Source organism: Bos indicus, chromosome 11 (genome assembly GCF_029378745.1).
Source record: "Bos indicus isolate NIAB-ARS_2022 breed Sahiwal x Tharparkar chromosome 11, NIAB-ARS_B.indTharparkar_mat_pri_1.0, whole genome shotgun sequence".
In the NCBI taxonomy this organism is placed as follows: Eukaryota; Metazoa; Chordata; class Mammalia; order Artiodactyla; family Bovidae; genus Bos; species Bos indicus.
Genome location: NC_091770.1, coordinates 98,375,424 through 98,399,351, shown reverse-complemented (window position 1 = coordinate 98,399,351; position 23,928 = coordinate 98,375,424). Strand labels below are relative to the sequence as shown.

Sequence of the window (23,928 nt, the reverse complement as noted above, 5' to 3'; positions counted from 1 at the left end):
CTCAAGAGGCAGATCAGGTGGTCTGGTATTCCCACCTCTTTCAGAATTTTCCACAGTTTATTGTGATCCACACAGTCAAAGGCTTTGGCATAGTCAATAAAGCAGAAGTAGATGTTTTTCTGGAACTCTCTTGCTTTTCAGTTATCCAGTGGATGTTGACAATTTGATCTCTGGTTCCTCTGCCTTTTCTATAGTAGAGTGTATATATATATATGGGCTTCCCAGGTGGCTCAGCAGTAAAGAATTCGCCTGCCAATGCAAGAGATGTGGGCTTGATCCCTGGGTTGGGAAGATCCCGTGGAGAAGGAAATGGCAACCCACTTCAGTATTCTTGCCTGGTAAATCCTATGGACAGAGGAGCCTGGCAGGCTACAGTCCATTGGGTGGCAGGAGTCAGACCCGATTTAGAGACTAAACCACCGCCACCACTCTTCCTTAGATTCTTTCCCCATGTAGGTCATTGCAGAGCAGTGAGTAGAGTTCCCTGTGCTGTACAATAGGCTCTTATTAGTCACCTATTGTACACATAGCAGTGTCTATATGTCAGTCCCAATCTCCCAATTCATTCCTCCCCTCTTTTGAAAAAAAATTTTTTTTCAATTTTTCATTTGAAAGTTTCATATGAAAATTTCAGTTTTCATAGTTCGGGTCCTGCTAGAAATAGAGACACAGATGTAAAGAAGAAACGTATGGATCCTGAGGTGGGGAACGAGGGTAAGGTGAGTTAGGAGGTCAGGATTGACACATCCACACTGTGTGCTCAGTCTTTGTGACCCCGTGGACTGCAGCCCTCCAGGCTCCTCTCTCCACGGAGTTTTCCAGGCAAGAACACTGGAGTGGGCTGCCATTTCCTCCTCCAAGGGAATCTTCCCAGCCCAGGGATCAAGCCCACATCTCTTGCATTGGCAGGCGAATTCTTTACTGCTGAGCCACCTGGGAAGCCCATATATATACACTCTACTATAGAAAAGGCAGAGGAACCAGAGATCAAATTGCCAACATCCACTGGATCCTGGAAAAAGCAAGAGAGTTCCAGAAAACATCTACTTCTGCTTTATGGACTATGCCAAAGCCTTTGACTGTGTGGATCACAATCAACTATGGAAAATTCTGAAAGAGGTGGGAATACCAGACCACCTGATCTGCCTCTTGAGAAATTTGTATGCAGGTCAGGAAGCAACAGTTAGAACTGGACATGGAACAACAGACTGGTTCCAAATAGGAAAAGGAGTACGTCAAGGCTGTATATTGTCACCCTGCTTATTTAACTTCTATGCAGAGTACATCATGAGAAACGCTGGACTGGAAGAAACACAAGCTGGAATCAAGATTGCCGGGAGAAATATCAATAACCTCAGATATGCAGATGGCACCACCCTTATGGCAGAAAGTGAAGAGGAACTAAAAGGCCTCTTGATGAAAGTGAAAGTGGAAAGTGAAAAAGTTGGCTTAAAGCTCAACATTCAGAAAATGAAGATCATGGCATCCAGTCCCATCACTTCATGGGAAATAGATGGGGAAACAGTGGAAACAGTGTCAGACTTTATTTTTTTGGGATCCAAAATCACTGCAGATGGTGACTGCAGCCATGAAATTAAAAGACGCTTACTCCTTGGAAGGAAAGTTATGACCAACCTAGATAGCATATTGAAAAGCAGAGACATTACTTTGCCAACAAAGGTTCATCTAGTCAAGGCTATGGTTTTTCCTGTGGTCATGTATGGATGTGAGAGTTGGACTGTGAAGAAGGCTGAGTGCTGAAGAATTGATGGTTTTGAACTGTGGTGTTGGAGAAGACTCTTGAGAGTCCCTTGGACTACAAGGAGATCCAACCAGTCCATTCTGAAGGAGATCAGCCCTGGCATTTCTTTGGAAGGAATGATGCTAAAGCTGAAACTCCAATACTTTGGCCACCTCATGTGAAGAGTTGACTCATTGGAAAAGACTCTGATGCTGGGAGGGACTGGGGGCAGGAGGAGAAGGGGACGACAGAGGGTGAGATGGCTGGATGGCATCACTGACTCATGGACGTGAGTTTGATGGACAGGGAGGCCTGGCGTGCTGCGATTCATGGAGTCGCAAAGAGTCAGACACGACTGAGCGACTGATCTGATCTAATCTGATGTATGAAATAGACAACTGGGACTTCCCTGGTGGTCCAGTAGCTGAGACTCTGCGTTCCCAATGCAGGGGGCCTGGGTTAGTTTCCTGGTCAGGGAACTAGATCCCACATGCCACAACTAAGACCCGTTGTGGCCAAATAAATAAATTAAAATAGACAACTAATGAGAAACTACTGTATAGTTCAGGGACCGCTATTCAGTGCTCTGTGGTGACCTACATGGGAAGGAAATCTAAAGGGGAGATATATATATGTGATTCACTTTGCTGAATAGCAGAAATCAACATGACATTGTAAAGCAACTGTACCCCAGTAAAAATTAACAACATAAATAAATGTTTGGGTCCAGCTATAGAAGGGTTTCTCAACCTCAACACAATTGTCATTTTAGACTGGATCTTTCCATGTTATGGAGGGCTGTCCCATGTACTGTAAGATGTTTAGTAGCATCTTCATCTCTGAACACTGTATACCAGCAGCATATCCGCCTCCAGTTGTGACAATCAGAAATGTATCCAGATATCACCAGTGTCCCTGGGGTGGGAGGTGTTCTTAAAACCTCTGGTTAAGGACCACTGTCCTGGGAATTCCCTGGTGGTCCAGTGATCATGTTAAGGGAAGCATACTGACTGAAACCACCCAACCTGACCACGCACCATAGTAACCATTGGTGTGAGTTATTTTATGACTTGAGGTCCTAGTAAGGAACATGGAACTAATAAGCCACCGCCAACCAGAAGAATTCAGGAAAGGTCAAAAGGAGACACCGCGTGTCCAACTGCCTCCCAGAATCCTTCTCACTGGCATCCATCTTGGCTGAGCAATGTGTGCGCCCCTAGGAAGGACTCTGCGTCAGAATGATGGGCCAAAGACAACCCAGAAACGAATCTCATCACCATGATACCCGAGACTGTGAGCCACGTGGCAGAGCAGTTCTCCTGGTTCCCTTACCCGGCTGCTGTCCGCCCAGGTGCTCTCCCAACAGTCTCCTGCTTTGTCGGCATGTGTATCTCCTCAGATAATTCATTTCCGAGTGTTAGACAGGAGCCCTCTCTTGGGCCCTTAAGGGGTTCCCCTTTCTGCAACAGTCAGGACTTGACACTTTCACTGCTGTGGCCCGAGTTCACTCCCTGTTCTGGGAACTAAGATTCCGCAAGCCACTGGGTGTGGCCAAAGAATGAAAATAAAAAAGAACAACGGTCCTCCAGCAATACCATCTGTCTTATACTTCCTTGTCTAGAGCATAGCACAATCCCTGGATGTCTCTTTAATCCACTTTTCATTTCGGTCTCGGTTGCCTGAACGTCAACGTCATTCCTGTCAGATGTCTTGCGTTTCCCCCACTCAGGAGATAAAAGCATTAACGCCAGGACTCTCCTGGTGGCACATCGTTTGTAAGTGGCGGAGCTGGGAGTCTATCGCAGGCGTGTCTGGCTACACAGTCTCCTCCTTATGAGTCAGCCTCCCGTGAGAGGCTGAGCATGAGTCACCTTCTGGACCTGTGGCCTGGACCCTGGACCTGTGACAGGTGAGTCAGGAATCCCACCTGGAGTGGCCCTGCCCCACCTGAGTGCTATGATGTTGGGGCAGGTCACACTCCCCACTGGGCTGCAGGGTTTCCTCTGCTATGCCACCCCTCTTGCTGAGAGCTGATGGAAGATACACAGAGTAGGTGAGTGATGGGAGGGCTGTCTGGGCACGGGGGCTCTGCACAGGACCTGGCCTGTAAAAGGTAAGGGGTATGAAGAGAGGAGGGGGCCCACCTGAGGCCCCCACCCCCGCCCCCTGACAGCACATTCTCCAAGGATTCTGCTGATGCTGAGGTCTACAGCCACTCAGTTAAGAAGCCCTTGGGTCAGATAACAAGTTCCTGCCTGCATCTGCAGGAGGTCAGATAGAGGCCTAACTGTAGGCTTCAGGCAATCCTGACAGGCAGGAATGTGGGCCCACCTGCCCAATAGTCCTTTTTTTTTTTTTTTTTTTACAAAAGCAGCCAGAAATCTGGGGCTTTTAATAAAAATTTCCTAGTTGAAATATTTCGAGTACTAAATATTTGTAAACTCTGTACAAGGCAAACCAAATGCACCCATTGCCTAGAGTCATGGAAGTCAGCTTGCAAGCTGTATGTCACCCTCTGGGGGCCAGTCTGTACCACTCAGGAGGAGCCAGAGGAAGGCAGAGGTTGGTAGGTAGGAGGCCTGGGCCCCAGATCCCTCATTCTCTGTGCCTCAGTCTCGCCATCCCTATGATGGGTGTTGGCTGGCCTAACTGGAATGGTTCCTAGGAAGGGGCCCCTCCTGGACACCCTTCCTTTGCCCAGGCTGGGCCTGACTCACTGGGAGGATCTGGGCTGGGCTCTTCATTTGGCTCCAAGGTGAGTCAGTCTGGACATATGTGGTAATGGTACTCGCATGCCCCCTGCCTGTTAGGAACCTAGCACAAGCAGGGACAGGCCACAGAAGGGGATACCCACTGGGGTTGAGGCTGGCAACACCATGGTCTTCAGGCAACCCTCCAACATGGTCCTGTCCAGGTGGGAGGTTGAGCCAAAAGACCTCCATGATCTCCTCTGGATGGTTTGTTATTTATTTATTTGGCTGCATTGGGTCACAGTTGCAGCACGTGGGATCTTTTGTTGCGGGGCATGGACTCTCCAGTTGTGGCGTGTGGGCTATCTAGTTGTGGGCTATCAGTAGTTCCTACACACAGACTTAGTTGCTCCATGGCATGTGGGATCTTAGTTCCCCAACCAGGGATGGAACTCGCATCCCCTGTATTGCAGGGCGGATTCTTAACCCCTGGATCACCAGGGAAGTCCCACCTCTGGCTGTTTTTAGGTTCCGCTCAGCACCCAGGGCTCCTCCTGGCTGTGGCACTCTGGTTTTCCTTTGAGGAACCATTCCTCCACTCTCAGTCCTTGCAGTTTGAGGCAGAGATCCCAATTCTGGCTGTACTGGTAAGGATGTGGCCCAGGGCTGGTCCTTGAGGAGTACAACATTCCTCTCTCCATAGTAACTGGTTAAGGGTGAGCATGTGACTCAACTGGACCAATGAGAGTCTGCCCTGGGACTTTTGCTCTTGCCATTGATATGTCTAAGCTGGCGGGATGAAAACTTACCTGAGGCTCTGAGAAGGTCACCTGCTGCTGCTGCTGCTGCTGCTGCTAAGTCACTTCAGTCTGCCTAATAATGAAACCAATGCAGGAAAGTCTAAGCAGAGGGTGGAGAAAGATTTCAGCTGGGGTCTGGGCTTCCCTAGTGGCTCAGACAGTAAAGAATCTGCCTGCAGTGGAAGAGACTCGGGTTCGATCCGTGGTTTGGGAAAGTCCCCTGGAGAAACGAATGGCTACCCACTCCAGTTTTCTTGCCTGGGGAATCCCATGGACAGAGGAGCCTGGCAGGCTACAATCCATGGGATCCCAAAGAGTTGGACACGACTGAGCGACTAACACTTTGAGTACTTGAATCCAGCAATTTCCTTCTTTTTAATGGTTTTTTAAAAATTATTTATTTATTCATTTGGCTGCATCGGGTCTTAGTTGCGGTAGGCGGGCTGACCAAGGACCGAATGAACTGCATCCCCTGCTTTACAGAGCAGGTTCTTAACTGCTGAACCAACAGGGAAGTCCAAATCCAGCAATTTCTGAAGCTAGATCCACCCTTCTGGATGAACCAGCTGCAACATCTGCAAATCTGCAGTTTTGCGTCTGTCATTTTAAGCAGGTGTTTGCCATCAGTGTGACTTTCCTGGTGGCTCAGTTGGTAAAGAATCTTCCTGGAAGGTGGGAGACCCAGGTTCAATCCCTGGGTCGGGAAAGTCCCCTGGAGAAGGGACTCCAACCCACTCCAGTATTCTTGCCTGGAGAATCCCATGGACAGAGGAGCCTGGCAGGCTACAGTCCATGGGGTCACAAAGAATCAGACTCGACTGAGCAACTAATACTTCCACTTTCACTTTGCCATTAGCAGCTGGAAGAGTCCAAATACTGTTTCCAACCAACCCTAAGGGTCTACTGTTCAGATTCCAGGTCAAAGTATCTTCAGCGTGCTGGCCTAGACTAGCTGTTTCTCATGCTGTACTCTGAGAAGATTTAGCTTTAGCGGTTAATGTACATTTTTGAGCCCCGCCTCAGAGCAACTGAAACAGATACTGGCGATGTTGGGTTGTGGGTGTGGGTTTTCTACAAGCTCCCATGTGATTCTGACTAAACCTCAAGGCAGAGAACACGGGTGGCCTCTGCCCCTCGCCACTTCCCACCCTCTTCCCTGTACGTTCCAACCACATGAGTCTGCCCATCTGGCCACAGCTGATGGGCCAGGAGGGCAAACGTGGTCCAAACTGAGTCACTGGTTCTCTTTCCCCAAAATATGGAATTGGGATCCAGGGACCTGCTCTGTCTTTGTGGCTGTGTGAACCTTCTTCCACCTCACATTCCAGGAAGTAGGAAAGTTTGTTCAGAGACGTCCCTGGCTGGCCAGGGGTTAGGGCTCCGAGCTTCTGTTGCAGGGGCCATGGGCTTAATTCCTGGGCAGGGAAGTAAGATCCAGCATGCTGCATGGTATAGCCAAAAAAATTAAAGGAAAAACAAACAAACAAATGAAAAAAGATTGCTCAAAAGAGGAAGGAGGGAACACGGGAGGGGAGGCAGGGCTGAGAGAGTCCAGTGGAAATGACCACGTTTCCATAAGGTTCCCAGCCTGACCACCCAACATAGTTCCCCTTCCCCACTACCTATAGAACCCCATAGTTTCACAGCCCCTCCACTTTCTGACATAACTAACTTGGGTGATTTCTGCTGCTTGTAACCAGGAGACCTTGGTATAAGATGTCATTTGTTTCTCAAGGTGTCAGTCTCCTTATCTGTAAAATGGCCAGTGCAGCGAGTCGTGATGCCCTCCCCGGTATGCCACAACTCCTCAGATAGGAGGCCCTGCTTAAACCACTCCTTCTATCAGGAGAGGTCTTGGTGACATGGGGTATAGGGAGCTGAAGGATTTTACTACAACAGTGCTTCTCAAAGTCTGATGTGCATTGAAATTGCCTGTGTTGTGCTTAGTTGATCAGTCGTGTCCGACTCTTTGCAAACCCATGGACTGTAGCCCGCAAGGCTCCTCTGTCCACGGGGATTCTCCAGGCAAGAATACTGGAGTTGGTTGCCACACTCTCCTCCAAGGGACCTTCCAAACCCAGGGATCAAACCCAGGTCTTCCACATTGCAGGCGCATTCTTTACCATCTGAGCCACCAGGGAAGTCCAAGAATACTGGAGTGGGTAGCCTATCCTTTCTCCAGGGAAACTTCCAGACCCAGAAATCGAACCGCGGTCTCCTGCATTGCAGGCGGATTCTTTACCAGCTGAGGTACCCAGGAAGCCCTGAAATTGTCTGAGATCTGTTTAAAATGCAGGTTCCTGGACCCTACATGGGGAAGTTATGATCATTAGGTGGGTGTAGGGGGGCCCAATTGTCTGTATAGCGTACAGCTTTATTGATGTATAGTCGACTATAATAACTCCATATATTTAACAATTTGACGAGTACACATGTATATCTGTGAAACCATCACCACAATTAAGATGGGGAAGATTGTCTTGAAAATCTTCACTTAGTTTCTTGGTGCCTCTTTATAATCATCCCTCCCTCCTCTCCCCAGGCAATCACAGGTCTCTTTTTTCTCACTATAGATGAGTTTGCATTTTCCAGAATTTAATCTGAATGAAATCATACAGCATGTAAGCTTCCTTGGTCTGGCTTTTTTTTTTTCACTCAGCCCAATTATTTTGAGACGCACCCATGTTGATGTGTTTATCAGTGGTTCACTTTTTATTGCTAAGTAGGATACATTATAATTTGTTTATCTGTTCGTTCTTTTTCGCCCATGCCGTGCAGCATGCGGGATCTTAGTTCCCTGATCAGGGATCGCGTCCAAGCCCCCTGCACTGGAAGTGCAGAATCTTAACGACTGGACCACCAGGGAAGTTCCTGTTTATTTAATCACACGATGATGGATACTTCCGTTGTTTCAATATTTAGCTTTGACAGATCTAGCTGCTGTGAACCTTGTGTTGTCCTGGTGTATCAGTCTTGGTGGTTATCAAAGTTTGTGCTGTGCTTTGTCACTCAGTCATGTCTGATTCTTTGCGACCTTGTGGACTGTAGCCCGCCAGGCACCTCTGTCCATGGGGATTCTCCGGGCAATAATACTGGAGTGGATTGCCATGCCCTGCTCCAGGGGATCTTCCCAAACCAGGGATCAAACCCAGGTCTCCCTCATTGAGGGTGGATTCTTTACCATCTGAGCTACAGGGGAAGCCCAAGAATACTGGAATGGGTAGCCTATCCCTTCTCCAGGGGATCTTCCCGACCCGAGAATCAAACCAGGGTCTCCTGCATTGCAGGTGGATTCTTTACCAGCTGAGCTACCAGGGAAGCTTGCATTCAATAAATATCTAGGAGTGGATGACTAGATTATATGGCTGGTGTATGCTCAACATTTTAAGAACCTGCCAAACTGTTTTTCAAAGTGATTGCACCATTTTACATTACCACGAACGGTGCATGAGATCTCTGGTGGCTCCACAGTCTTGTCAATATTTGGTGGGGTTTTCATTTTAAGCATTCTAATAGGTGGGAAGTAGGACCTCACTGTGGTTTTAATTTGCATTTCCCTAAGACTAATGGTGTGGTTATTTGTCATCTGTAGATTTTCTTTGATGAGGTGTCTATTCTACTTAAATTGTCTTCTTATCAATAAATTCTACATATATCTAAGTACAAGTCCTTTGTCAGCTATATTTTTAAAGCATAAATTTATTCACTTATTTTTGGCTGTGCTGGGTCTCTGTTGCTGTGTGGTTTTATCTCTGGTTGTGGCAGGCACGGGCTGCTCTCTAGTTGCGGTGCATGGGCTTCTCATGGCCGTGGCTTCTCTTCTTGCAGAGCACAGCTCTCTAGGGTGCACTGGCTTCAGTGGTTGTGGTTCCCAGACCCTGGAGCACAGGCTCAATTGCTGTGGTACATGGGTTTAGTTGCTCTGAGGCGTGTGGGATCTTCCTGGACCAGGGATCAAACCTGTATGTCCTGCATTGGCAGGCAGATTCTTTACCACTGAGCCATCAGGGAAGCCCTCAGCTGTATTTTTGTAATTATTTTCTCCAAGTCTGTGCATGCCTTTTCATTTTTGTAACAAATGCCTTGGATGACTTGCATACACTTGGAGTCTGAGAACCTCTCCTTAATGACCAACAGTGCAAATTCAAACAGCAGAAAGCAATGCTGGCCCATCTGACTGACAAAAATGAAAAAGAGGGTCCTCGGGTGTCATTGGTGATGGGGAGTCAGGGGGACACTCCAGATACTCTTAGATGGAGGAGAAATTGGGGCAAAATCCTAGGAGGACGATTTTGCTGATCGTTCATCAAAATCTTTAAAGGCGGATTCCTTTGACTCAGCGAGTTCTCTTCTAGGATTTTTTTTTTCCTGAAAAAGGAATAAGCAATAGCAGTAAGTTGTCTGTCCTGGGATCTTTGGTCCCGGGGTTGTGCTGACAGGAGTGAGTTGCAGACATGCCTGGCTGGCTGAGCTGGGATCTTGGTACTCTGCTGTGTGCTCAGACCCCCAAGTGAAAGGCTCAGAGGGGCCGGGAGGTCAGTGAGGCTGATTTGACCGGCCCCCAGCAGGGAGGCTGGAGGAAAGTCCTATGCAGGTCTCACCTGACTGCGTCAGGAGTCTGGGTCCACCCTGAGCCTGACCTGGCCAGGTTCTAACAAGCCACCACCAGTTCAGACCGGGAACAAGGGACATTTGGCTGACACAGCTACCTGGGACCTAAGAAAGGACAACCCTTTGCTCCAAATACCAGTAGCTTCCCCGGGACACAGGGAGGTGGGGCTTTGGCCAAGGCCAGCCAGGACCTGCTGGAGCCGGGCAGAAGGGAGTTGGCAGCCTGAAGACCTGGGCGGTAGATCAGCCCCTGTCCTTCTGTGTCACTTGGCCCAAGCCTGTTCCCCTACCGAGGCCCCAGTCTCCTGAGTTGGGCAGTGAACGCGTGGATCAGGTACTCAGTCCCATTCTGGCCCCACCAGAGAGGGCTGAAAGCGTGGGTATTGGAATCTTCCAAGCTTGAGTTCCATCTCTCTCTCCATCACTTTCTGTGACTTGGCGTGTTATTTTGCCTCTCTATACCTCAATTTCTTCTTAAACATTTTTATTGACCTATAGTTGATCTACAGTGCTGTGTTTCAGGTGTACAGCAAAGTGATTCATGTATATACAGATAGTATTACTTTCCCATATAGGTCATTACGAGATATCGAGTAGAGTTCCCTGTGCTGTATAGTAGGTCTTGGTTGGTTATATGTTTTGTATATAGTAGTGAGTATATTTTAATTCCAAACTCCTGATTTATCCCTTTCCCCTCTTCTCCTTTGGTTCCATTAGTTTATTTTCTGCATCTGTGAGTCTCCCTCTACTTGGAAATAAGTTCCTTTGGAACATTTCTCAAGATTCCGCGTATAAGCACTGTCATCTGGTGTTTGCCGTGGTCTGGCTTCCTTCACTTGGGATGATCATCTCCAGGTCCGTCTGTGCTGCCGCATTGTTCATTCACATACCTCAGTTTCTGTTTCCAAGTAGAACCCTGCAGTGGCTCCTCGATTTGCTTTCGAAAAGGGCCCTCATGATCTGCCCCTTCCCTCTTCTCCAGGTCCTGCCTCTCCCGCCTCGTCATCACAATGCAGTTACACTGTAGCCCCCACACTCCTACCGCCCACCCCAGGGCCTTTACACACGCTCTTGCCTTGTAAGTCTGTGCCTGTCTCCCCAGCTCAGTCCTACTCATTCATCAGGGCTCAGATGCCATTTTTTCAGGGTCAGACTGCCCTGATCCCAGACACAATCACTCCTGCTACTGACCCCGTCACACAGCCGTGGTCATTAAACAATGCTATCTGTGATGATTTGTTTGATGTCTGCCTCCACTTGTTTGGTGTCTCTCCCTGAGAGCAGGGACAAGACAGTCTTGTTGGGGACTGTGTCTCCTGCCCTTTACACAGGCTTGGCAGGGACTAGGCACCCCCAGCAGCTTTGTTGAACAAGTAGTGTTAACACCCTATGCCATCCATTCTAAGATGTGTTTGCACCTCACATTTTAACATCTCTGAAGTCAGGACATATATTATAACTGCAGTGACTGGACAGCAGCTGTGACATATTCCCCAGTACCTGCCGGTTTGCATTAAAACTTCCAGCTTGGAGGGACACCCCCAAGACAGCAGGGGCATCGTTGTTGCCTAGTCACTATGTGGTGTCCGGCTCTTTGCAACCTAATGGACTGCAGCCCGCCAGGCTCCTGTGTCCATGGGATTTCCCAGGCAAGAATATTGGAGTGGGCTGCCCTTTCCTTCTCCAGGAGATCTGCCTGACCCAGGGACTGAACCCACGTCTTCTGCATTGGCAGGCAGATTCATTACCACTGAGCCAGCAGAGAAGCCTCAGGACTGGCATACTCTGAAGAAAAGCTACTTTACCCAAGCTCTTGATGATATAGGACAATATTACCTGGGACAGCACAGACCTCAGTGACTCCCAGTGAAAAAGCGACATAGAAAAGTCAGATTCCAAGACTTTCCTAGGGATCCAGTGGTTAAAACTTTGCACTCCTGATGCAGAGCACCTGGGTTCTATCCCTGGTCAGGGAACTAGATCCCACATACTGCAACTAAAGATCCCACGTGCTGCAACTAAGACCTAACAGGGCCAAATATATTAAAAAAAAAAAAAAGCAAGAATCAGAGTCTAAATCAACTATACTCCTCCAGGGACTCTTCCCAACCCAGGGATTGAACTCGTGTCTCATGTGCCCTGCATCGGCAGGCGGATTCTCCTCGCCACCTGGGAAGCCCATACTTCAAAGAAAAAGAAATAAATAACATGAAGTTAAAAAAAAAAAGATTCTGCATGTGAAAACGTTTCAGGAATATCTTCACGAAATTATTGTGATCATAGTTTCCTTTTTATGTGTGCACGTAGTGGTATATGATTAAAATGTCTGTTTAAAAGAGTGCGCTCAATAAGCATAGCAATAATACAATTTCTAAGTGTTAAGGATGCTTATATCTTTCCTTTGCTCCTTTGCTTTTCACTTCTCCTTTTCACAGCTATTTGTAAGGCCTCCCCAGACAGCCATTTTGCATTTCTTTTCCGTGGGGATGGTCTTGATCCCTGTTGCCTGTACAATGTCACAAACCTCGTTCCATAGTTCAACAGGCACTCTATCTATCAGATCTAGGCCCTTAAATCTATTTCTCGCTTCCACTGTATAATCATAAGGGATTTGAGTTAGGTCATACCTGAATGGTCTAGTGATTTTCCCTACTTTCTTTAATTTAAGTCTGAATTTGGTAATAAGGAGTTCATGATCTGAGCCACAGTCAGCTCCTGGTCTTGTTTTTGCTGACTGTATAGAGCTTCTCCATCTTTGGCTGCAAAGAACATAATCAATCTGATTTCGGTGTTGACCATCTGGTGATGTCCATGTGTAGTCTTCTCTTGTGTTGTTGAAAGAGGGTGTTTGCTATGACCAGTGCATTTTCTTGGCAAAACTCTATTAGTCTTTGCCCTGCTTCATTCCGTATTCCATTACGTATTCCATTCCGTATTCATTACGTATTCATTCCGTATTGCCTGTTACTCCAGGTGTTTCTTGACTTCCTACTTTTGCATTCCAGGAAAAATATAAGCATCTGAATGCAGAGTTCCAAAGAATGGCAAGAAGAGATAGGAAAGCCTTCCTCAGTGATCAATGCAAAGAAATAGAGGAAGACAACAGAATGGGAAAGACTAGAGATCTCTTCAAGAAAATTAGAGATACCAAGGGAACATTTCATGCAAAGATGGGCTCAATAAAGGACAGAAATGGTATGGACCTAACAGAAGCAGAAGATATTAAGAAGAGGTGGCAAGAATACAAAGAACTGTACAAAAAAAGATCTTCACGACCCAGATAATCACGATGGTGTGATCACTGACCTAGAGCCAGACATCCTGGAATGTGAAGTCCAGTGGGCCTTAGAAAGCATCACTACGAACAAAGCTAATGGAGGTGATGGAATTCCAGTTGAGTGGTTTCAAGTCCTGAAAGATGATGCTGTGAAAGTGCTGCACTCAATATGCCAGCAAATTTGGAAAACTCAGCAGTGACCACAGGACTGGAAAAGGTCAGTTTTCATTCCAATCCCAAAGAAAGGCGATGCCAAAGAATGCTCAAACTACCGCACAATTACACTCATCTCACATGCTAGTAAAGTAATGCTCAAAATTCTCCAAGCCAGGCTTCAGCAATACATGAACCATGAACTTCCAGATGTTCAAAGCTGGTTTTAGAAAAGCCAGAGGAACCAGAGATCAAATTGCCAACATCCGCTGGATCATGGAAAAAGCAAGGGAGTTCCAGAAAAACATCTATTTCTGCTTTATTGACTATGCCAAAGCCTTTGACTGTGTGGATCACAATCAACTGTGGAAAATTCTGAAAGAGATGGGAATAGCAGACCACCTGATCTGCCTCTTGAGAAATCTGTATGCAGGTCAGGAAGCAACAGTTAGAACTGGACATGGAACAACAGACTGGTTCCAAATAGGAAAAGGAGTTCGTCAAGGCTGTATATTGTCACCCTGCTTATTTAACTTCTATGCAGAGTACATCATGAGAAACGCTGGACTGGAAGAAACACAAGCTGGATTCAAGATTGCTGGGAGAAATCTCAATAACCTCAGCTATGCAGATGACACCACCCTTATGGCAGAAAGTGAAGAGGAACTAAAAAGCCTCTTGATGAAAGTGAAAGTGGAAAGTGAAAAGGTTGGCTTAAAGCTCAACATTCAGAAAATGAAGATCATGGCATCCGGTCCCATCACTTCATGGCAAATAGATGGGGAAACAGTGGAAACAGTGTCAGACTTTATTTTTCTGGGCTCCAAAATCACTGCAGATGGTGACTGCAGCCATGAAATTAAAAGATGCTTACTCCTTGGAAGGAAAGTTATGACCAACCTAGATAGCATATTGAAAAGCAGAGACATTACTTTGCCAACAAAGGTCCATCTAGTCAAGGCTATGGTTTTTCCTGCGGTCATGTATGGATGTGAGAGTTGGACTGTGAAGAAGGCTGAGTGCCGAAGAATTGATGCTTTTGAACTGTGGTGTTGGAGAAGGCTCTTGAGAGTCCCTTGGACTGCAAGGAGATGCAACAAGTCCATTCTGAAGGAGATCAGCCCTGGGTGTTCTTTGGAAGGAATGATGCTAAAGCTGAAACTCCAGTACTTTGGCCACTTCATGCGAAGAGTTGACTCATTGGAAAAGACTCTGATGCTGGGAGGGATTGGGGGCAGGAGGAGAAGGGGACGACAGAGGATGAGATGGCTGGATGGCATCACTGACTCGATGGACTTGAGTCTGGGTGAACTCTGGGAGTTGGTGATGGACAGGGAGGCCTGACGTGCTGCGATTCATGGGGTCGCAAAGAGTCGGACACGACTGAGCGACTGAACTGAACTGAAGTGTTAAGGAAGTGTGTGTGTGTGTCCTGTTTTACTTGATAGTGCTGGAGACCCGCGTAGGGCGCAGAGCTCTAGGAGGCCACAAGGGGGCGCGCTGTCCACCTGCGCCTTCCCAGCCCAGTTTCGGGAATCGGGGCTGGGTGACTTGTGGCATGTCGTTCTCTGTGTGTCCTGTAGGTGGCGCTATAAACCCACAGTCAGGCGTAGCCCTGGGAGTCCCAGGCTGGAGGGGTGGGGATGGTGAGATAGGAGCGAGGCCTCAGGAGTGTCCTGTCCTGGAGGGGAGCAGTCTCTTCCACTACCCCAGGGAGAAGCCGTGGCCAGTTCTACCAGCGTGGCTATCCCAGAGGCAGCTCGGGGTGTGGACCGAGCTTAGAAACCAAAGTCGGCAGCGCTAACCCCACCTGGGCCGGCTGTGTGATTCTGGCTCCCCTTGCTTTTCTGGCGCCAGTCTCCCTCCCACTGCAGTGAGGGTGTGAGAGCCTCATCTGACCCCTGACAAAAGGCCCTAGGTGGCCAAAAGTCTGCCACCAGCTGCCCAGGGGGCCACTCACAGGCTCACCTGCAGAGCCGCAAGTCCCGTGACAGCTTGTCTGACCTTGCCCCCTGCCCCTGAGGTCAAGATGTTGCCCTGACTTCCCAGGTTTGGAAAGAGGGGCCCAAGGAAATTGAATGACTTCCCTAAGGCTGCAGGCCTGTGAGCGGTTGGAGCCAGGTGTGTGTGAAAAGGAACTCTGTTTGCCCCTTCCACCATGCCTGTCTGACCTCTTGTGGCGAAAGTGGATGCAGAGCAGGGTGGGAGGGAATTTCCCATTGAAGAAAAGGAGCTAATCCATCCTTGGTAAAGTGATGGATTAGTCATACATGTCTGGGACTTCCCTCGAAGTCTGGTGGTTAAGATTCTGCCCTTCCAGTGCAGGGGTGTGTGTTCTGCCCCTGGTTGGGGAACTAAGATCCCACATGTCACACAGTGAAGAAGAAGAAGAAAAAAAAAAAGCCCCCAATTTATCTCCCTCCTAAAACTAGAGTAAAGAGACTTTTTAAGCCATTGTTTTTTTTGGAAAAGATACGAAAGGCACAAATTATATGAGAAAAACTTGATGAATTAGAGTCAAATGTTTAAATCTTTGCCCTTCAAAATTGTCACTAAGAGAATCAAGAAGTAAGCCGCAGATTACGATAAAAATATTTGCAATACATACCCCTGAAAAGGACTTGTATCCAGAATGTACAATGTCTACAGCTCAGTAATAAGACAATCAGCTCAACTTAAAAGTGGGCAAAATATTTGAAAAATTACTTCAGTAAAGAATATACGTGCATAGCCAATAAACATATAAAAAGATACTCAGCATCATTATTTGTAAGGAAAGTACAAATTAAAACCACAATGAGATACCCCTGCCTGCCCACTGGAATGGCTAAATTTAAAAAAGGCCAATAATCCCAAGGGTTGGTGAGGGAATGACTGGAACTCTCCTATCCTGCTGGTAGAATTGTAAAATGGAAAAACCACTTTAGAAAAGAATTTTTAAGCTCTCATAAAATTAAACCTATATTTACTGCTTCTGCTGCTGCTAAGTCGATTCAGTCGTGTCTGACTCTGTGCGACCCCATAGACAGCAGCACCCGCAAATCCACTCTTAGATATTTACCCCAAAGGAATGAAAACTTCAGTCACTCAGTCGTGTCCGACTCGTTGCGACACTATGGAGCACGCCAGGCCTCCCTGTCCAACACCAATTCCCGGAGTTTACTCAAACTCATGTCCACTGAGTCAGTGATGCCATCCAACCGTCTCATCCTCTGTCGTCCCCTTCTCCTCCTACCCTCAATCTTTCCCAGCATCAGGGTCTTTTCAAACGAGTCAGCTCTTCACATCAGGTGGCCAAAGTATTGGAGCTTCAGCTTCATCAGTCCTTCCAATGAACCCGAAGGACTGATCTCCTTCAGGATGGACTGGTTGGATCTCCTTGCAGTCCAAGGGACCCTCAAGAGTCTTCTCCACACCACAGTTCAAAAGCATCACACTTATGTCCTCCTAAAGTCTTGGGCTTCCCAGGTGACACTATGGTAAAGAACCTGCCTGCTGATGCAGGAGACCTAAGAGACCCAGGTTCGATCCCTGGGTTAAGAAGATCCCCTGGAGAAGGAGATGGTAACCCACTCCAGTATTCTTGCCTGGAGAATCTCATGGGCAGAGGAGCCTGGCGGGCTACAGACCATGGGGTCTCAAAGAGTTGGACACGACTGAAGTGACTTAGCACCAAAGTCTTTTGCAGGATGTTCACAGCAGCTTTACTCACAATAGGCAAAAACGGCTCAAGTGACCGTGTGGTCATCCATACCACAATACTTGGCAATAAAAAGGAGTGAATCGGGGACTTCCCTGGTGGTCCAGGGGTTAAGAATCTTCCTTTCAATGCAGGGGTCACAAGTTGGCTCCCTGGTCAGAGAACTAAGATCCCATGTGCCATGGGGCAACTGAGCCCACGAATGAAGAGTCTGCTCAGCCAAAAAAAAAAAGGAGTGACTCACTGACATTCACAGCAACAATATGGATGAATCTCAAAATAATGATGCTGAGTGACAGAAGCCAGACAAAAAGCGTCCACACTGCGTGAATCTGTTTAAGTCCCAGAAAATGCAGACTACAGTGACAGAAGAGGGGTGGATGTCAGGGAGGGTAGGGAGATCAGGATTACAAAGGGACGTGAGGGACTCATGGAGTAACGGATCTGGGCACTATCTGGATTGTGGTGATGAAATCACTGGTGGTCACATACTGAAACGTGTACTTTTTATGCCTTTTGTGTGTGTGTGTGTGGCCACAGGGCATGTGGAATCTCAGTTCCCTGACCAGGGATCGAACCCACACCCTCTGCACTGGAAACGTGTAGTCTTAGCCATTGGATCGCCAGGGAAGTCTGGTACTTGTACCTTTTAAATATGTGCATTTTATTGTTCATCAATTATAGCTCAATAAAAAGTAAGTATTAGCTTCAGGAAAACAGAAAAAAAACAATGCTTAGCTATGAATAATATTTGCAGAAGAAAAATCACGTAAACACTGAACAGTGATTTTTAAATTGAGTTTTCAGTATTCAGTGAGTTGCACAAAAAAGTGTGTAAATCTTAAGTGTGACTAGTGATTTAACACCAAACCGCGACGGTACTTCCGCAGTAGAAGATGGAGTACAGGAAATGGGGGTGGGGTGATGCAGGAAAGCAAAATCCTCCCTTCTCACAACAGGTAGTGGGTAGAGAGCATACAGAAGACAGGTAAACAGAGCAGGGAGGAAAGAATGGCTGGAAGGTATGTATCAAAAGATAGCAGTATGTGCTTATTGCTTAGAAGCATGAAACACGTAAGTGCTAGAAAAAAAAATAAACCCAAAGACTCAAAAGTGGTTGCTTCCGGGGGAGGGGGTGGCATGGGGAGACGGGGAGGGACAGACAGGAAACCAACGCATGTTGTTATCTTCCTTTTCGTGTTGAGTTGGTTTTGTTTCCCATACCTGCACTGTATTGCATCAATTCTAAGACGCCCATTTATTCACATGCTTAAAAACTGAAGTATAGCTGGTTTTCAATATTGTGTTCATTGGGTGTACAACACAGTGATTCATATGATGCTGGGAAAGACTGAGGACAGGAGGAGAAGGGGACGACAGAGGATGAGATGGTTGGATGGCATTACCGACTTAATGGACATGAGTTTGAGCAAGCTCCAGGAAATAGTGAAGGGGAGGGAAATCTAGCGTGCTGCTGTCCATGGGATTGCAACGAGTCGAACATGACTTAGTGATTGAACAATATATATATCTTGTATTGATCACTTCCTGGCTGGGTGACATTAAGGAAGTCACTTAGCCTCTCTGAGCCCTGAATTCTTCATCTAACAAATTTGGTAATATTCCGGAATTGTAATACTAAGTCAGCACGTGGGCAGGAAGCCCAGTGCTTGATCTACAGTAGGAGTGCAATAAACAGCAGCTGCTCCAATTAGCTCTTTTTTAATTTAAAATAATTGTTATTTTGCCAAAATAATGCCACACTTCAGTGAATCTAAGACATCACCAACTATAACACGCACCATTACTTATGCACCGTGGGGAAATAAGCACTGCCAGTTATACCCGCCAGGTGCACTGCTGACTGTAAAAATACGCATCTTGATTTTAAAGATGTTAAAATGTGAATCGATGCCTAGAGACGATCACGCTGAGTGAAGTAAGCCAGCCAGACACAGAAAGATCAATATGATATCGCTTATATGTGGAATCTGAAAAAAAAAAAAAAAGAGATACAAATGAACTTATTTCCAAAACAGAAAGAGACTCACAGATACAGAAAACAAACTTATGGTTACCAAAGGGGAAAGGAGGGGAGAGGGGGGATAAATTACGAGTTTGGGATTAATGCATACACACTGAAATAGACAAACAAGGAGGACCTATTGTACAGCACAGGGAATTACATTCAATATCTTGTAATAACCTATAATGGAAAAGAATCTGAAAAAGTATATATATATGTATATTATAAAACTGAATCACTTTACATCTGAAACTAACACAACGCTGTAAATCGACTATACGTCAATTAAAAAAAAACTAGGGGTGACTGGCTCCTGAGTATTACCTCTATTTTGATTAGTTGGAAAGAGAGAGGGACCATCTACGGTCCCTTCAGTTGTAAGGCCCAGAGAGAAACAGAGATTTGCTCAAAATTACACAGCCTGATAAAAGGTCAAGTTGGGCCTAGCCTGGGCCTTTAGCTGCCAGTCCAGTGTCCTTCTCCAGAAACTTGTCTCTCCCTTACTGTTACCTGGAAATCAGGACACCACTGAGAGCTTGGATTGCAGTTCCCAAGTGGAGGCAACATTTCTGGGGCCCAGGTGGGGCCCTAGGAGGTGGACTCTGGGAAGGCAGGGCCAGGCCCGGTACCTGGAGGGGCTCAACAGACTTGTCACAGGAACACAGCAGGGAGTTCTGGGTCAGCAGCAGGGCGACCTCAGGACTGGGCAACCCCACAGGAGGAGCCTGGGGGCACCAGTGTGGCGGGGCCCAGGGGCTTGTCTGGAAGCTGTACTTGTGCAGCGAGCTCACTGTTTTTAGGCAAAAGTGTCCATGGACAGAGGAGCCCGGTGCTCTACAGTCCATGGGTTGCAAAGAGTCGGACGTGACTGAAGCAACTTAGCATGTATGAAAGGGCTTGTTCAAGGTCCCTGGGGCACTGGGCGGTGGTCAGCACAATGGGGAGGGGGATAACAACGGCCAAGCAGTCCTTCAGCTTTGCTTCCTCTTTTGGCAAAAAATTGCTCCCACCTCCCAACACTGAAAAGAGCCCTTGGCACTATTTTCTGAGTGTCTCACTGGTCCTCTGAACAAAGGCCCAGAGAGGTCAAGCCAGGCATCTGCAGTCACACAGCCAGCAGGGAGCCCGTCTGACTCTAGAACCTGCACTCTAATGCTCAGCAGCACTGCTCTCACATGGCGTTTCTGTGTATCTGATGGTACACGGCCATTTGGGGCACCTGCCCCCTAAAGGGAAATCTACATCCTGTTTCCGGTTCCACCTCAAAGATATGAATTGTCAATAGCAATGACTCAGGAGCTAATCCCTCAGGTGAAGCCCTGCCTCCTCTTCCTCTCTCCTCTGGCCCTCTGCAGAGCTCCCAGCAGCCCCCAGTCTGCATGTGACCATGGCCTGCCTGTGGCCTTTGCAGCATTTTCACACCTTGTGTCTCAGAGCCACGTTCTCCTCTTCTGCCAAATGGGAGGGAGAGTAAAACTGACCTCGTGGGTCTCCTTTGGAGACTGCAGGAGTTAATGCACCTTCTGTGCGGTGCACTCCACCTGGTTGGGGATCTGGGAGGAGGGTTGAGGAGTCAGGGGACACGGGTGTGACCCTTGAGCCTGTCACTGACCAGCTGTGCAGCCGGAGGCAAGTCTCCGCCTCTCTGAGCATCGGTTTCCTCATCTGTATGATGGGGAGGGGTGGCAGCCTTGCCCCACCTGTCACTTACCTACAGCAGGTTGAGGGGTGAGACTGATGTTACTGTGGTTCTCAGTCATCTTCACTGCTCCGCTCCCTTGACCCTCTTTTCCCATCAAAAGAGCCCATCTAGGGACTGCCCTGGTAGTCCAATGGCTAAGACTCTTTGCTCACAATGCAGGGGGCCTGGGTTTGATCCCCAGTCAGGGAACTAGATCCTATATGCCGCAACTAAGAGTTTGCATGCCACAACAAAGATCAAACATCCCTAATGCCACAACTAAGATCCGGCACAGACAAAAGAAAAGCCCACCTAGGAACCTTATCCCAAGACTCCTCTGTTCCCTAGGGTGCTGGGAATCCTCACAGGACTGAACTGAGGGACCACCAGGATCATCGAATCCTTCATCTGTGAAGTGGGCACAAGGACTGTGTCTGCCTCACTGCAGTGTGGGGAGAACCACGTGAGTTGATGCATGTAAATTGCCCAGGGGATCTTCTCTGATGGAGAGAAACAAGTAAAGAGGCTCACGGCAGCAGGATTTGGGATGAAGAGAAGGGCAAATCTCCACGACCCGTCTCCCACGTAGCCCCAGTGTGCCTGGATCCCTGGGATTCCTCCTTGGGAAGCCCCCCCCCAACATGTACGAGAGACGCTCTGCGTGACAGTGACAGAGTGGCCCACCCTTGCAGTATGATAACCACTTCTTTATTTTTTTTGAAGTTTTGTGTGTGTGTGTGTGTGTGTACCATTTAAAGCATTTATTTAATTTGTTACAATATTTCTTCTGTTTCATGTTTTTTTGTTTTTTTTTTTTTGGTCGTGAGGCCTGTGGGGTCTCAGCTCCCTAACCAGGGATCAGACTCTCACCCCTTCCATTGGGAAGCAAAGTCTAAACCACTAGACCACTAGGGAAGTCCCCATGTAACCACTTGTGAGGTGAGGTTGTGAAAGACTGTGGCCTCCACCCGGGGCTGTCTCCGGGACAAGCAACTGTCACATCCTGGGGACACTGAGACGGCCTGTGGGGAGGCCAAGGAACTGAAATGTCCGGTCAAAGCCAGCAAGGAACGGATGCCAGCAGCAATCACAGAAGTGAACCTGGAAACCGATTCTCCAGCCGCTGCAGCCTGACTGCTGAGTGACCCAGAGCCAGAACAATCCAGTTGAGCCACTCCCAGATTCCTGACCCCCAGGACCTCTAAGATAGTTGGTGTTTGTCTTTTCTTTGGCTGCACGAAAGCACTCAACGCATGTAAGATCCTAGTTCCCCTGACCAGGGATGGAACTCACACCTCCTGCAGTCAAAGTGCAGATTCTTAACCCCTGGACTGCCAAGGAAGTCTCTAAATGTTTATTTCTCTAAGCTGCTGAGTTTTGGGGTAGCTTGTTTTACAGCAGCAGTTACTGTTATACAGCAGTAAATAACTGGTACTATTAAATCCGTTTTCATGTACACTTGTTATGGAATGCTGTGGTTGTTTGGTCATTAAGTCCTGTCCGACTCTTTTACGACTCCATAGACTGCAGCCCGCCAGGCTGCTCTGTCCATGGGATTCTCCAAGCAAGAATAATGGAGGGGGTTGCTATTTCCTTCTCCAGGGGATCTTCTGGACCCCAGGATCCAACCTGAGTCTCCTATTTCCAGGTGGATTCTTTGCTACTGAGCCACCAGGGAAGCCTATGGAATGCTGTGTGCGCAGTCTCTCAGTAGTATCTGACTCTTTGTGACCCCGTGGACTGTTTAGCCTGCCAGGTTCCTCTGTCCGTGGAATTTTCCAGACAGGAATACCAGAGAGGGTTGCCATTTCTTACTCCAGGGGATCTTCCCGACCCAAGGATCGAATCAGAGTCTCCTGCATCTCCTGCATTGCAGGCAGATTCTTTATCACTGCACCGCTGTGGAATACTAGAAAGTGAAGTCATTCAGTCGTGTCCGACTCTTTGTGACGCCATGGACTGAGTACTGAGTACATGGACGCCAGGCAAGAGTACTGGAGTGGGTTGCCATTTCCTTCTCCAGGGGATCTTCCCAACCCAGGGATTGAACCCAGGTCTCCCGCACTGCAGGCAGATGCTTTACCATCTGAGCGACCAGGGAAGCCACCATGAAATACTAGACCAATGTTTAAAAAATGAAATGGATTCCTGTGTCCAAACATGGAAAGATATCCACGGTATGCTGCTAAATGAAAAGAAATCTTGCAGAACAATGTGTATGGTGTGATACTTTTTGTCTAAAAATATGCTGTCATGGCCTAGCCAAAAAATCTAGGGGAATTTATCCAAACTATTAATAGTGGTTTTCTCTTTCATTGCAAAAGCAGGGAGGGTGCACGGAAGACCATCACTCATTATTTCTGTCCTGTTTGAACATTTTACGACATAACTGTCTTAGTTTGGTAAACTGGTGGGGGAAAAAAAGATAAAAATTTTAAACAGATTTGCCTAAAATGAGCCTGGTAGAAAAACCAAGTACACCGGTTTCAATAGCCAACAACACTTGAAATCTCAGTGTTGAACAGATTGGGAGTTAATTTCTTCGTCTTGTGAAGTTCAGTCCCCAGCAGGGAGGGGTGGGTCAGAAGGGCTTTGTTTCACAGAGCAGCCTGGGATCCGGCTGCATGAGGGGGCTCTGCGTGTTCACACGTGGCTTCTCAGGTGGCCCTGGGCACAGACTCCCAGCTGGCAGATGGGGAAAGAGAGGGCAGAGGATGAAGGGCGAGATTTTTTCATGGGTCAGGTCAGGAAATGATGCTAGGTCACTTCTGCCCACGTTCTTCTTAGCCAGGACTCAGTCCTCCTCTGGCTATGGCTCTGAGTGCATGACCTCAGGACCATCTACCCCTTCAGCTCCCCAGGGTGACTGTCCACGTTCCTCACAGTGTCCCATCCGAGCACCTCGGCCACAGCAATATCAGGGCAAAGCCCTCCTGCTGCCCCCGGATGCTACCGGCCACCCGGAGGAAGGAAGCGCTGATGCTGCACATTCTAGAACTTGAACTCTCCACTGAGGGAGGCCCAGCCTGTCCGGCGTGGTCCGGTCCGTCCATCAGGAACACAGTCTTCTAACCTGGTGCCCCCGCCGCTTCCCCCCACCGCCTCATCCTTCCAGGGTCAGGGCCCATCTTCTAGGGTGGGGCTGTTCGAGGATGAACTCAGGGTCACAGAGCCCCAGGAATTGCCGGCAAACTGCCGCATGCATCCATGTGTATCTGAACGGCAGCACCAGACTCGCCAAGGTCAAGA

General features: G+C 47.8%; 1 long non-coding RNA gene across 2 annotated transcripts; it reads left to right on the top strand.

Moving 5' to 3' along the window:
• Window positions 1-3,013: 3,013 nt before the first annotated feature.
• LOC139185852 (uncharacterized) lies at window positions 3,014-22,140 on the top strand. Of its 2 annotated transcripts, none has more exons than XR_011569431.1 (2): window positions 3,014-3,650; window positions 21,028-22,140. It is a non-coding gene; the product is annotated as an uncharacterized lncRNA (long non-coding RNA). The 2 variants fall into 2 exon arrangements; XR_011569432.1 differs by lacking the exon at window positions 3,014-3,650 and adding an exon at window positions 16,555-17,994.
• Window positions 22,141-23,928: the final 1,788 nt, after the last annotated feature.